Genomic DNA, 14,465 nt, shown 5'->3' on the forward strand with positions numbered 1-14,465 from the left:
CTCCCTCAGCACCTGGCCCAACCTTGCCTGTGGCGGGCATTCAACCAGGGTAATTAAGATGGAAGTTAGCTCCCATCTGTTTCTCCACCACCACCCCATCCCATCTGTGCCCGCCCTGTGTCAGCAGTAAATGGGTTAATGGTCTGAGTTGAAGGCAAGGTCTTTCCTGAAGCCACTGCCTGGGAGTCATCCAAGCAGCTTTCCAAGGTTGGTGTCATGATGAAGAGCACAGACCGCCACAGTCAAACCCTGGCCTCACCACTAGCTGGGCTGGGTGATATCGGATAAGTTACCTTCACTCCCTGCACTTCAGTTTTCTTACATGGAAAATGCGGATGATGATGATAGCACCCACTTTGTTGAGTTGAAAGGCACTTAGTCCAGTGTGTGGCACATAGTAAATTACTGTGTTTAAAACTTAGGTAAATACACTTACAGCTATATATACATCGATGCCCACATATAGCCACAATATACAGATACACACACAAAGAGAGCCCCTGAGAGCTCTGAAGCAGCCAGGACGTGTACATTCCTCACTCACACGCACCCACACACTGACTTAAAAACACAGAGCAACAGACGAATCACTGCAAATAAACCTTCTGGACGATGGCCACAGTGATAAGAAGCAATCAGGTGGAAAGAGTAAACCGGGGAAGACTTTCCAAAGGAAACAGCTTCTGAACTGTTTGGAAAAAGAAGTTGAGCGAAATTATTGTTTGTGCTGGGACTTCTTCCAGATCTACAAACAAGGTGAAACCCGAACACGAGGTTGCCCAGCTCTGGATGGGAGAGAAAGAAGAGCCGCCCCTATTCTCTCACCTCATTCTGAACTACAAACTGGCCATGGAACCAGCTTCTCCTACAAACACAGACCTTGGGAAAACTCAGAGAATAACAGTGTGAAATCCCGTGGGTGGACGTAAGGTCCCCGTATGCTGTCCACACAGTCTTTGTATTCAACCAGATGCCGAAGAGCTGGTCAAACAGCTTGTGAATATGGGGCTTCCTCCAGGCTTATCAGCTGGGTTTCCATGACTCAAAATAAGTAAGAAAAAGAGAGGTCCCCAGAGTGGGCACCATGCACTGCTGGCTCCAGGTACGGACTTGGGTTGGAGGCCAGCTCGATGCCCTGGCTGACATTTGGTGCCATGGCTAAGTGCAGTCTCCATCCGGCCTGGCAGCCTCTTTCCCCTTCATCTCGTCCTCACCATTCCTTTCACTTTGACATAATGAAAGTGCAACCTGCACACTGTCTAGAGGTTGCATATGATAATTAGAAACATGTGTCCGAGCTGGCATCCCTTCAAAGGACTCTGGAAATCGGACTTGGGCCGTCTTCTGATTGCAACAGCAATCCCCCGAGCTGGCTCTCCAGCCTTCACATTCTTTCAGCTGCACCTAGCGTTAACTCTTGCCAGTGGAAGACTGCTGCAAGCAGAGCTCATTCCTGAGGTTCTGCAGAGGCTGGCAGTAATGATTCCCAGGTACACAGCAAGGCTCTGGACTTGGCATCTAGGCAGGAACTTTTCAGCGATAATAGCAAGAATCAGCAGGCTTATTTTCCTTTTTGCAGAATTGGCACGTTGATGGGTCACTACCCAGGTGGGAGCCTGGGCCTTCTGGGGCACTGCCTAGACTCTCAAGGAATCCAATGCTGGTTCCTCTCTGATCCAGCAGGGTGATTTTTGCTACAGAAGATACCAAAATATCTTTATCTCACCAGGAAACTCCGGAGGGAAATGCAGAATCAGTGGCACCTCTCCACTATAATCACCCAAGCTGTGTGACTGACAGGAGAGACTGAGGGGACTTATTCAGTTGAGCAGAGACCAACTGCACATCAATGACATACAGGTGTCTTGCTAGGCCCTGAGTAGACAGAGGGTAAGTGGGGCCCCCTGTCCTCCAGGACTCTATGTCTGAGTTGGAGGCTGGATAGAGGATTTTGGTCTTTCTTTCAGCTTTTAGTCTAGATACATCTATAGCCACACACCCACAGCCCATGATAGCAGGCTCAAACACCCCCTGGTATTGGCAGCAATCACCCTGCCCCCTCACCTTGGCCTCTTCTTGCTTATTCCTGACCTCCTCTCACATCCTTACCGAGTTCTAAACCCTTGGCCCCAGGCCCCTGACCCTGATCCTGCCCTGGGTTCTCCAGGGAAGTGCTTCTCAAATTTTAATGTTCACCTGAGTCACCTGGGGATCTAATTCAATATATAAAGGATAGGAGGCTGAGATCCTGAATTTCTAACTAGCCCCCAGGTGATGCCCATGAGCTGCTCTGGGGACCACACTCTTGAGTATCAGGGTCATAGACCACATATGGCCTCCCCTTGGTCTAGACCTCAGTTCTCCATTGGGAACTTTAACCAGACTCATCTCTTTAGTTCTTAGAGTCCAAATTGGCCTTGGGTACAACAGTCCTGGCTCTGCTCCAGCCACTGGGAATCTAACCTCTGTCTTATACTCCTGAGCTGCTGTCCCACAAGGTCAGTGCTGCTGTCCTTCTTTGGTAGGGAGAAGTCAGAAAGGGGCAGACCCAACTAATATCATGTTGGGAAGAATGCGATGGGGGCTACAACCAAGTCTCAAGGAGGTGGAAACTCATCCCAAAGAGAAGCCCGGGGCGGAGGTAGGGTCGCAAGAGTCAGGCCTCGAAGCTGTATTGGGCGTTGAGACAGAAAGAGAGAAAGGCACCAGCCACACAGCACCAGGCTCATCCTACTTGTGAAAAAGTTAGTGGCGAGCAAAGCACCATAATGGAGGCCTGATGCAGAGTCTTTCCCTCGCAAAATAAATCTGAGCAAGCTTCCTCTCCTCTCTGACCCTCAGTTTCTTTGTTTTCGTAACAGAGAGATGAAAGTCATTCTCATCAGCGTCAGACATTGTGGACTGTCCTAAAACTTCCCAGAGGGGCTGTTTTTACTGTACCCGGGACAATTTACATAACACTTGATATAACTCTCAGCAATGGCTGTAAAAATGAAAAATGTCACAGTTAAATGTATAAAACAAGTAGCTCTCACCTGTCTCAGAGTTTGTCTCCCTTCAGCTTTAAGCAGATGAATTTCATAGCCAAACCATGTCAGGAGTCACTTCAAGCATTTGAAAACCTCAAACCAGATCCCTTGGTGGCGATATGTGGAGTTTCCACCTCTGGCTCTCACCGTTAAAGGGCAATATACAGTTTATTCACAGTTTATTATATTTGAAGAATGTCATTTAAAAATAACAACCAGTTCGATTCCTTCTCTCTTTAGTCGGCTCCTTTATGGATCTACAACAGTTGCTGCTGTCATTACAATCTCTTTTATCCATTAAGCAAAAATATCACGATTTTGAGTAAAATATCATGGACACACACAAAAAAGTGAGGCTTTCAATTGCCCTAAGAGAAGCTTTGCTAGGAGCAATTGTGAAGAATTCAAGCTACTTAAAGTTTATCAGAACAGATGGCCACTTAGTTCTCCCTGAATTAATAGTTGCTGGAAGCAACAGAATCAAATGAATGCTGTATGCATATACCAGAAATTGTATATTTAGATAACTCGGTGAAGTTCATTGGTTGGCATCATTCGGTGTCAGAGATTTGCAGTTTTAGGTCGTAAATATAGATTTATCTGGAAAATATTTTGTTTCAGAGATTGAAGTTTGTTTGGTTACTGTTGTTGGTTTTTTGTTTGTTTGTTTTTAAACAACATGATTCTACACAGAACAAGAGCCAGAAGACAAAAATGTGGGCAAAATTCCCTCTAAATCAGTCTTATTCCAGCAGCCTCTGGATTCAGTACAAGCAAGGAGTCCAGCTGGGAAAACTATCCGTTTGGTGTTGATTTTCTGTTTCTGGATTTACCTTTCAATTGGGTCATTTTCCTTATTTTTCTCCACATGTTCCAGGAAGCCTTCCCCCTGTGCCTCCTATTAGACAAGACTCCTTCTCCACTGAGAAATCACACAGGCATAATATTCATGGCTGGGGAAAGTGATGATAGGACAGAGGTCTATAAGCAAGAGGGCCCAACATACATCAAAGGGTTTGGATGACTTCTGGTAACATAACTCAAAATGCTACTCATTGAGAGATTTATTCTACATAGACTTTAATCATGGCTTTATTGGGTTGTGGTTTGTGTGTATTTGGTGAGTTATAGAGGCTTTTAGGAGGAAAAAGCTTTTCAATTTTGTTATTCATTATAAAAGCCTTTGTCCTATGTAAAGCAATAAAGATGTGATGAAAATGGAATACCCAGATCCCAGTGGAATGAGGGGAGAGTGTCAGAAAAAGAAGGGCAATGTTTAAATCAGAATCCTAACTGTGCCACTAAATAAAGAGGGCTCTCAGTCTGGTGACATGTGCAGACCATCTGGACTACAGGGTGGATCTGAGTACTGTTTTCTTTGAACAAAGACATTGTGCACAGCTCAGGTAGCAAATAGTGATAGATCCTGGAGAACACACTGAACATCACTGTCCTTGACACACCCACAAAAGCTACATGTTATCTCTGCCCTACACTTCTGCCCCTTATTCACTGGAAAAAAAACAAGCACCCTGTTCCATTAGTCCACATTGGTCCAGACTCCTAATCCACCTGGTTTCTTTTGTTTATTTTTTTATGAATTTATATTTTGGTAGGGGAGAGGCAAGCATAGTAGGGTGTGTAGGGGACTAGTCTATGGAAGCAGAATTCCTGAGTTCAAATCCTGGCTTTCCCACTGACTGGCTGTATTAGCCAGTTCAGGCTGCCATAACAAAATACCATAGACTGGCTTTAACAACAGAAATGTATTTTCTCACAGTTCTGGAGGCTGGGAAGTCCAAGATCAATGTGCCAGCCAAGGGCTCCCTTACTGGCTTGTAGATGACTGCCTTCTTACTGTGTCCTCACATGGTGGGAAAGACAGAAAGAGAGTGGGGTGAAGAAGAGCTCTCATAAGGACACTAATCCTGTTGGGTCAGGGCCCCACCCTTATGACCTCATTTAACTTTAATTGCTTCCTTGAAGGCCCCATTTTGGAATACAGTCACATTGAGGGTGAGGGCTTGAACATATAAATTTTAGGGCACACCATTCAGTCCATAGCATCAGGTTTGTGGCTTTGAGCAAGTTGTCTAAGCTGTTTCTCTGTCTGTAAAACAGACAATTATATAAAATTGATAATTTTATCTACCCCATACCTTTGCAGTAAGCATTCAATATCACCTCTATAAAGTGCTTAGCAGAGTGTCAGTTGTCAAGAGCTAGTTTCACTCACATAGAAGCAAATTCTAGGACTTCATTCCATTAGGGTGACCAAGAAGGATCAGAGATTTGAGATTGTTAGGGAAGAATGGGGAACATGCAAACCAGTTCTGACCCTGACAAGGAGAGGCAGAAAAGGACACAAGAAAGCGAAGTGCTAAGAAAAGAGGATGTGCAGTCCACTGCTGGATGGCCTAGATGCTAGAAAGTTTCTCCTCGTATTAAACTAAAAATCTTTCCCCAACATTTCTACCCATTCACCCAAGTATTGTCCCTAGGAAGTGTTCTCTGGAATAACACATGGAACTGGCCCATGCCCGTTTCCATATGACAAATTTTTGAAAATAGCTATTATGTCCCCCACCTAAGTCTTTTATTTCCCAGGCTAAACATTCCCAGGTCCTTCAATCATCCCTGTATGAAAGGGTTTCCAGCCCCCTTACTATCCTGGTCAACCCTCTCTGGACACACTCTAATTTGTCCATGTTCCTCTTCAAATGTGGTGTCCAGAAGGAAATACAATACTCCAGATGTGGACTGGCCAGCACTAATTACAATAGGACTATTAACTCCTTTGATCCACATAGTATATATCTATCAATGGAGCCTAAAATTACAAAAACTTTTTCAGCTCCCACATCACTCTAGATTTTCCTTTCAAGTTTATGGTAAATTACAACTGCTTAGTTTTTTGTTTTGTCTTGTTGTTTTCTCACTATTATTAGACCAGGACTCCTCCATCTCCCATTTTACCAGTGATTATTTAGCTTAAACACAGGCATGTGGCTTACTGACTAGTGAGACTTAAAGTCTTTGTGGGCAGGAACTATGTCTAACTCATCGTGTTATTTCAGAGCCTAGCACAGTGCCTGGCTCACTGATGTGTTAGCTATACCTTCTACCTGCTGCTCGCCACCATGATGAGAGCCTAAGGAATAAAGACACCAAGAATGCACCAGGCAAAAGCTTGATCTTTACTCCTAATTATAGGTTTGGCCTCCAAATCCCTATAATGTCTCCCACCCTGGCAACCTGAACAGGAGCACCTTTGACCCTAGCAGGACTTCTGTGAACTCAAACAAGCCCATCTGATGGCAAACACAGCAGGGAAGAAAAAGAAAAGGAAAGAGAAAAGAACACAAGAGCAAACTGGAAAGGGGTGAATATAAGAGCATTTGCTCAGTCCAGCTCCATTTATAATTGCATTATTCCTTCCACTAAGAGCCCCACCCCTTCTATTTTGAGCACCCTGTGAGAGGAGGGGGAAGCCTTGAGCTCCCCCTAGAGGCGAGAGCATGAGACTAATAAGAGATGCTCAATAACTTGAATGATCACTGATGTTGGGTTCTATATGAATCTTAATCTCATAATCCAACATACTGACAGATCCTCTCATCTATTAGGAAGGATAAGGCCAACCTGGAGCTTTTAAAGAAACATCAACAAATGTGACCTTAGTCCAGGGAACTCATTGCAAACTCTCTTTGTCTGAGCACTAACTCCTTCACTTGGTTTATTTGCTTGCTCCTATCAGCTTTGGACCCCAGGCAGACTTCCACAGACTTGCGAGTCTTGTACTTGCTTAACTTGGACCTGAGCTTTCTTATTCATAAATTTGTTCATCCAAGTCAAGGGCTGTATAAGAACTGGGATAAGCTGGTGAGAAAAATCAGACATGGGAAAAGAAAAATCACCTTATGGTCTAGTGAAGGAGCAAGATATCCCACAACTAAAAGAAACTGCAACCATGATGAGTGTTACAAGTACAAGTACATGGGACTGTGAGCACAACAGAGGGGTTTGACCTAGTTGGGGAGGAGAAAATCATGTGTGAGGTAAGGGATGAGTGGGGATCAACCCGGTGAGGATGAAAGTGAAGAAGTTTCCAGGCGGAGACAATAGCCTTATGCAAAAGGTCTGGTGGAGGAAAGCCCAGAAGGTCCTAGAAATTGAAAAGAGGCCAGCATGGCTAGGACAGAACACAGAAGAGGGAGGTGGCAGGAAGACGAGGCTATGGAAGAGAGCTGCTTGGCTTGTCACCAAGACCTGATTCCAGATTAAGTCCGATCTACAACCAGGTTTATTTAAACTCGATTGTCAAATAACTCTTAATTCACCTTTTCCATCCTGTCTTCAAGGCTTTCATGAGCTACACTGTCAATGCCTTGAGGAAATCAAAATAAATTATGTGCGTATGATGACCCTGATTGGGTCTATCATGGATCTTAGAGATAGAACTTCAAGCATGAGTAGAGGGTTTTTGTTTGATTTTCTTATTTAACATGGAGTTTTTGAACCTACTGAAAAGCATAAGGAAGCAAGAAGAAGGAGAAACTATGGGTGCTAGAGAATATTTGATGTGGGTGAAAATCAAAGTCCTTCATGAGAAAACACTAGGTGCCTCTCTGATATCTTTCTCTGAATAGTTTCACCATTCCCTAAGGATAACATCATTCAGCTATGTTTTTCATTCGTTCAATGTTTTTCCTTGTTGGTAAGAAATCAGCTGGTGACCATGCAATTTTAAGCCCATTTTCCTTTCATTCCAGGACTATTTAAAACTGGCTACAAATCTGTAACCAAGCGGTAACATCCTCTACTTTTATTGTTCTTTCATTTAATCATCATTCTTTCAACAAACACATATTAAGTTTTTACTATGTGCTAGACACTGAGGATAAAAATATGAATAAGACAAGAGTATTTGCCCTCTGAGAGCTCACAGTCAAGTGGGAAAACCAGGCATGATCCAATTAGTTAGTAATGGAATAGATATGAATATGATAAATGGTAATGTGAGGTGAGAGAAAGCTCTTAGCTCTGCCTACCAAGGCAAAGGGGGACTTTTACAGGAAAGACATTTGAGCTGAGCCTTGGAGCACACAAGGACAAAAGGAAGTCCCAGGCAGAGAAAATGGCATTTGCAAAGGCAGGGAGGCAAAGGAAAGAGTGGAATAGTGGGTAACCATAGGAAAGTGGTTTGGACAGAGTCCAAGATGTCCATAGGAGTCAGGAGAGAGATGAGGCTGGAAAAGTAGGTAGGAATCACTCATGATGAGTTTTGAACCTTGTTCTCCAGAATTTAGATGTTGTCCCATAGGCAATGGTAAGCCTGTAAAGCTCCGATTTTTACTTTAGAAAGATCACTCGGATAGTCACGTGGAGGATAATTTGTAATCATGAAGAGTCAAAGAGAATTTTAACGCATCTGACACCAATGACTGGTTGGTCCATATACATTTGGTGATTTACATATGGTGCTACCTTGATTTGTTTGACAGAAAATCTAAACCTTAATGACAATCACAGGATCTCTGGAAAGACAGCTGGAGTTGCCTCCATTTTTCCCAAAGTGTGTTCCACAGGACACTAGTCCTATGGGGTGTTAGCAGGTGTTAAGTAGTGGGGAAAATGTCTGCCAATTATATCTAGGTTATTACCCATAGGGAGTAGAGTAGCCTTAAAGGTAAACCAAATGAGATAAAGCAAAGAAAGTGCTTCTGTGTTTCTTCAAGAAGACATCAAAGAAGATATATAGGTATAGGTAACTACAGACACAGATATAACCACTTGCTTTTCTTTTTGTGATGCTTTCCTTGGACTTGTGCTAAAATGGGCTGAAAATGGTACTCTCTGAGCACACAGCTACTAAGAGTAGGAAGAAAGCAGTTTCAGCTTCAGCCAGGCAGCAGGGAGAAACTAATTTGTAATTCAAGAATTGGTTGTACAGCTTTCTAACCCCTGGAAAAGGGGCCAGGTGAGGTAGGTGGTACCAGCCAGGCTGATCAAGGTAAGGAGGAGGTTCAAGGAGCCAGGCTAAGTCATAAAAAGAAGTGGCCAGGGGCAGAGAAGAGCAGAGATCCAGGATATGAGTATACAACTATAATGACCACAGGAGAATGCTTGAGTATCAAGATAAAGAACCCGAGTCTGACATCAAGCCTGGGCCTGAAAAGAAGATCAAGTAGGAGATCAGGTCCCAAGTAAATGCAGAGATGGAGTAGGAAGTTGGGATCAAGATGTGAATGAAACAGAAAGCTCTGGGTCTTTCTCCATGTACAGAGATGGGTAGCTCAGAGCATCTTCTTATGAGACCTGGCTGTGCAGTGCCAGAGCATGGGAGTCACCCTGCACTGAAGCATAGCATCTGGGTAGGCAAGGTCATCCATACACAGATAAACTGGGTCCTCCCCCTGGACTAGAAGTTACTGGGTAGGAATCACCTGATCCTTCTTAGTTACTCCAGCATCTCACACACAACTTGGTACAACGGTAGGCGCTCAGTTAAGATTTTCTGAACAAATGGCTGAATAGATTCTCTAAACTAAGCTTCCCTCACATTGCCAAACTTCCTGACCTCTAGGTCCCAAAGGAAGTTCTACCTGGATACGGAATGTCTTTGTAGAGTGATTCTCCTTGTTACAGCCCAATGGAAAGGTGTGAAGACCTTATGCTCGTTGAGATGTCAACTTCCAATCTCAACAGGGAAATGATACCAGGTGGCAAAGCCACCCTAGTGGAACATCAAAACTGACACGTTACCCTCTCCTCTCCCTTTTCCTACTTCATCCCAACACTGGGCTGAACTATCAACACGAGGAAGCTGAGTGAGAAGGAAACACAGGCCCATAGGATGGCTTCCCAACAAGAGAACTTAAATTTTTAATGATAGTATTAACTAAGGCTTATCAATCTGCAATTTTGTTAGACAAATTTAAACTATAGACATGTTATATTGTGTTATTTTGAGTTATTTTTGTTTTCCCAGTTTCTATAACCATGAAAGAGTTTTGGCATGATTATCCTCTCACATGAAGGGAGGGGAGGGGTCTTAACGCCTTGAATGGCATATGGGTCCACACGGTGGGGGATCCATTTCAAGAAGAGGCATTTAATTAACAGGCAAAATGCCAGAGCCTAGGAAATCTAACAGTACCCAACTCCTACAAAGCAGAGGATGGCATTTCAGAGTACTTTCCATGGTGCCATCCTTCCCATGGTTTGCATACACAGGGAGGACCAACGGAGCTGCTACATGCAGTTTTGTATTTGCAGGAATGTGAAAAAGATAGAAACCAGGTCCTTGGCAGTCAAGTTAAAACCAAGTTGATTCGGTTGCACAACAATGTGAATGTGCTTAATGCCACTTAACTGTACACTTAAAATGGTTAAATGGTAATTTTTATGTTATATTTTACCATAATAGCTTTTTTTAAATGAGCAAATAGAATAAAGGTTGGGGGAGGAAGGATGAAAGCAAGTTGATTCTTTATAACCTGCACAGAGGGAGGGGAGCAGTGGCACAGTTGATCCAGAAACATTTTTACTTGGTTTTGGATTGCAATTTAGGAGCCCGTGTGTGACTGATAACGTTGCTAGGTATGTTCACCTTATCCATCAACACCATCCAACACAAGAGAAGAGAGTGCTGCAGGGCACTGAGTACTCTGAAAAGAGGACCACGGGCCACCACTGGCCACATGCAATCTGCAGAGCTAATGGACAGGAACTGGGCCACCAGTGAGTGGAAAGGCTGGGCTATCTCCGCGCTGCCCACGAGGCTAACTGATGTTCAGCTGAGCTGACCCATTCATTCTCCTCCCCTGACCCACATGTGTGGGCAGGGTCTGGTCAGAGCTGTTCTGGAACACGGTGACAGGCAGAGCCTTCCATATGCTCACACCCAAGGTTTTATCCACAGAAATTCTATTAGTTCCATATCATGGAGGCTGTCCAAGGAACCCTCAGCTCAGGGACACTCCTTGTCCTGCTCAAAGGCAGTGACAAAAGTGACAGCACTTAATGTCTGAAGAGGAATTCACAAGAATAGACTTGCAAAATAGTCCAGCATCAGATGTTGGTGACACTTACTGCCTGATGTCCTCAGTCTAACACTGGTGATAGGACAATCTCAGGTCTGGCTGGGAAGAGGGCTTTTCAGGCTCTCTCTCTTCCCTAACGGTAGTCTCCCTTCCAACTTAACAAACACTAATCAGACAGCGATTATGTAAGATTCTGGGACCACTGGGAGAAATTATACAAGATCCTGTGGCCATGGCACTGCCAGCACTCAGACCTTAGACCTCAGGCTCTGGCTCTCCTAGGAGGGGTGTAGAGACCAATGGGTACTGGCTCCAAACCAATCCATCAACACATATTCATGCCACTGTCTTATTCATCTTGGGTTCCTACCAGCACAGGTATCCTCCTCTCATCCCTTTGCATCCTTGGAAACCTCATTCCTTGTACTCTTTCCTTGTGGTCTAAGCTAAAGTCTGACACTTCCTGAGGCACCATCCTCCCTACCACCCTCTCCAGGGCTTCTCATTCTGCCACTCCCTGTGTAACCTAGGTTAAGTGGGAGTGGAGAGGGAGTAGCATCGGGCTCCCATCGCTGCTTCCATCTCCTGTAACAGTCTCTCCCCATTTAGGGCTTTGCCACAGTGCTCACTCCTCCTCATGACCACCAACTATGGAAAGAATACAAGCAACCTTAAGATACAGCTCAGAATCGCTGTTCATCCTGCCAGTTTTACCTTCTGATTTCCTCAGATCTGTTCTCTCTCTCCCTGTAACCACTGCCCTGCTGTAGACCCTCAACATCTCTTGCCTGAAATATTGCAGTAGCTTCCTCACTGATGTATCTGTGTCTGGTCTTGTTGCCCTCATACCTGCCCCCCAGGCCTATACTATTTAAACACAAATGTTACTGTAATACTTCCCAAGTGGTTGTGACCTCATAGATGTAACTAACACTTATTGAGGGCTTTCATGGTGCCAGACCCTGGGCTACGTGCTCTACATGTTACTATTATTGTCCCCATTTAACAGAAGAGGCATCCACAGTTGAGAGAGACTAAATCAAGATCACACAGTCAAGAAGTGTCTTAGATGGAATTCAAAGATCTAACTGTCCAACTCCAGATCCTAAGCACCTAACCCTTGGCCACTGAAGAAGACATCGTTAGCACTCACGAGCATTCCCAGTTCTCTGCTCCCTCCAGGCACAAGGGAGGATTACACTGCTCACCCCCTTAAAAGTTAAGAGTGGTCACCTTACCTGTTTTAGTCAGTGAGAAGTGAAGGGAAGTGACAGGGGTCTTGTTCTGGTGGAAGCATTTAAGCACCAGTATGCAATTATCCGTACTCTTCTCCCGTGCTGCAGTGAAAACTCCAAAGCTTTCTGTCGAGATGGTGAAATCATACGAGGGCAGAGCCCTTGTCAGCCTAGGTCCTGAGTGCCCAGGTTGAGCTGAGTCCCCCATCAACCTACAGGGTTGAAGCATGAACAAGAAATAAACCTTTGTTTTATGAACCTTTCAGCCGCTAAGATTTGGTAATACTATAGAAACACACACATACACTCAACACACACACATACACTCACACTCACACACACACACACAATTTAGCTTGTCTTGATAAATACGAATATACTGCCATGCCTCAGTTACAATAACCAGGCTCTTGTCTTCTTGCAAAAGCCTTCTTATATTCCAGTTTTGTTCACTGCATTTACTAGCTATGCAAACTCAAACAAATCGCCTACCTCTCTGAGTCTCAGTTTCTTAATTTATGAGTGTTGAAGTAGAGCTTAAGTTAAATTTTATTCAACAAACCCTTACAGAGAGTAAGCGCCAGGCACTGTGCTGGGTGCTAGTTGATATGGAAAGCCTTTTCTACATCTGGGTCTGGGTCTGTCCTGACCCACTGTCTAGGACCATCGTCCAGAGCTCACTGCTGGGAGCAAACCTGGGGTCAAGCCCTGGCTCTGCCACTTACTAGAGTGCCCGTGATTACACAGAGTGAGACTGTGGGTGAGTTATGACTCAATCTCTCTGTCTCCATGTCATCATTTAGTAAAGCAAGAACATTTATTCCTACCTACCAGGTCTGTGGGGAGGGGCAAATAAAGTGTGTGTATATAACTCCAAGGATGGATCCACTGGTGATAGAAACATATCTGGTATTAGTCATGGTGTCACCTCTTACTTGCTGTGTGACCTTGAGCATGTTACTTAGACATTTTATGCCTCAACTCCTCCATCTAGAAAGAGAGAATAGTAATGGTACCTCTGCCTCCATTGGGTTTTAGTGAGAACTATTGAATTCTTGACACATGGTAGCACTCAACAAATGTTCATTACTCCAAAGAAAGACACTTTACACATACCAGGCTGTTTATATGTTTTTATGTGTGTGTGATATATACTCTCAAATTTTACAATTATTGATTCAATGGCTATTTCTCCCACCTTGAAGATAGGGACTGGGTCTTTTTCCTCTTCACATCTCCAGTGCCTGGAGAGCAGACTGGTTGAATAACTGTTTGCGGGATGAACTGAATGAATTTATCACATTTTTCTATTATCTTCTTTCTATCTTCCTGAAGAAAACTCAATCTCTTGGCCTTAGAAAGTCACAGGCTTTTCTGGGGAGCGTCTAGTTGTCAAAGAAGCCGCTTCTCACAAATGTTCAATCTGACCTGACAAATGGAGAGAAGGGCTTGGGGCCGGGTGGGAAGGCGTGTGTAAGCTCACCAAATTGCCTCAGTCTCTGGGTCATGTTTTTCTGCAGTCTGAGAGGTTTTGTTTTTTATTTAAAGAAACAAAACAGTTTCCAAGGAAAACTCATTTTGTTATGGTTCAAAACCATTTCATTTGTGATATTATTTCCTCTGCTGAGCTTTCAACTTTCTAAATCCCTCTGAGGCTGGAACAGCTCCAGGGCTGTGAGTGCTCTTGAGGCGGGGGTGGGGGAACGGAGGACGGGGAACGAATCCCTCCTTTGCAGAGCCCACCACTGGCTGCAGAGCCTGGAGATGCAGCTCAGAGAAATAAATCACTATCCTCCAGGTTTCCATTCAGATCCATTCAGCAGCACCCTTGAAAGTGGACCCTTCCATGGCTTTTTAATCATGGAACTTTCCCTGGAGAAAGCGTCGGGTCTGTGGCCAGACACAGCGCAGCTGAGGTCATCAGGGCTGGTGAGGGGAGTGTCTCTGGATGGTTTTGTGGCCAATAGTTGGGGTTGCTTTATCACATCTGAGGGAAACATCAGTGGAATCCCACATAGTGACTATCTGTCCTCACAATTCATGATCACAGAGCACTCCTGATTTTCCTCCAACCCCTCTAATGTGTTGTGCAACTTGAGAGTGGCCAAAGAAAAGATCTTCCTTCATGTGGTGGCTCTGCCCTAGTAACATGTTTA

General features: G+C 44.3%; 2 long non-coding RNA genes across 2 annotated transcripts in view; both read right to left on the reverse strand.

Moving 5' to 3' along the window:
- LOC117202973 (uncharacterized) overlaps positions 1-3,174 on the reverse strand; it is a 55,381-nt gene extending 52,207 nt beyond the window's left edge. Inside the window, exon 1 of the long non-coding RNA XR_007477785.1 lies at positions 3,036-3,174. This is a non-coding gene — a long non-coding RNA (uncharacterized LOC117202973). The remainder of the gene's footprint in view (positions 1-3,035) is intronic.
- Positions 3,175-3,842: 668 nt separating this feature from the next.
- The window catches only part of LOC117202083 (uncharacterized), a 70,907-nt gene continuing 60,284 nt past the window's right edge, over positions 3,843-14,465 (reverse strand). The window contains exons 5-6 of the long non-coding RNA XR_007477768.1: positions 12,313-12,521; positions 3,843-3,982 (exon numbers count right to left, since the gene is read on the reverse strand). This is a non-coding gene — a long non-coding RNA (uncharacterized LOC117202083). The remainder of the gene's footprint in view (positions 3,983-12,312; positions 12,522-14,465) is intronic.

The sequence above is a fragment of the Orcinus orca genome, chromosome 1, assembly GCF_937001465.1.
Source record: "Orcinus orca chromosome 1, mOrcOrc1.1, whole genome shotgun sequence".
In the NCBI taxonomy this organism is placed as follows: domain Eukaryota; kingdom Metazoa; phylum Chordata; class Mammalia; order Artiodactyla; family Delphinidae; genus Orcinus; species Orcinus orca.